This window comes from Dipodomys spectabilis, unplaced genomic scaffold, assembly GCF_019054845.1.
Source record: "Dipodomys spectabilis isolate Male_0828 unplaced genomic scaffold, ASM1905484v1 ptg000349l, whole genome shotgun sequence".
Taxonomy (NCBI): Eukaryota; Metazoa; Chordata; class Mammalia; order Rodentia; family Heteromyidae; genus Dipodomys; species Dipodomys spectabilis.
In genome coordinates this window covers 1,672,061-1,673,075 of record NW_024871026.1, presented here as the reverse complement: position 1 = coordinate 1,673,075, position 1,015 = coordinate 1,672,061, and positions in this window count along the sequence as shown.

Genomic DNA, 1,015 nt, shown 5'->3' with positions numbered 1-1,015 from the left:
AGGCCCCACGACCGGACCCAAAAAAAAAAAAAAAAGAGAGGGCACACAGGGAAATGAAGGTCCAGAGTTGTGAAGAGAAAGTGATAGATACACTAAGTGGCCACTAGCATTTTGCAGAAGGCATGAGTTTGTTCTTTTTTCCTACCTCCAGCATCTCTTCAATGGCTAACTTTTTCAAGACTCACTGAGACCATCTCTTAAAGGCAAAATGTTTTGTCTTGTGTTGCTGGATCAGGCTGGTCAGAAAAATATGTGCTTAGAAATAGAAGGGCAAGTGGATTGTTTCTTCCCTTTTAACATTTCTTCTTGGGAGAAAAAAGTACAAGAGACTCAAAGAAAATGAAAGAACAGGATTTTATCACTAAACACATTTGGAGGTTTGTTTTAAATTGATAATAAGCATAAATCCTTTTCTTCTACCATGTCACTCTTCTGTGTAAAAAAGCTCTCTGGAGCTGGGCATTTTGGAACATGCCTGTAATCCCAGGTATTTTGGAGACAGAGATAGGAGATCGTGGCCCAAGGCCAGCCCTGGGCTATAAACAAAAGACTCTATCTGAAAAATAAAGCAAAAAATAATACCAATAATAGGACTGGGCGTGTGGCTTAAGTGGTAGAGCATTTGCCAAGCAAACACAAGGCCTTGAGTTCAAAACCCAAAGTTCTACCTAGGAGGAAAAAAACTTGGATTCTTAAAACCCTATAGATTGGACAAAAAGTCTAGAAACTGACTTTCAGTTAGTGTAGACACATTTTTTACAGTCTATTGTTTCGCACATTCCAATAGGAGGCAAGTAGTATTTGAATTATTTTTCAGTGGCATCAGTATCAAGACTATATCAGTGTATCTGAACTTTTTTCTGAAGTCCTAGAACATCTATATTATTAAGCATTTTGTTTTCCTTTTGGACTTTCATACAGATGTCTTTCTAAAATCATTTGTTAAGATCACCTGTTCTGATACAGTGCTACATAGCATGTTTTTGTTCTGTGGGAATCTTCAGAGACAGTTCTA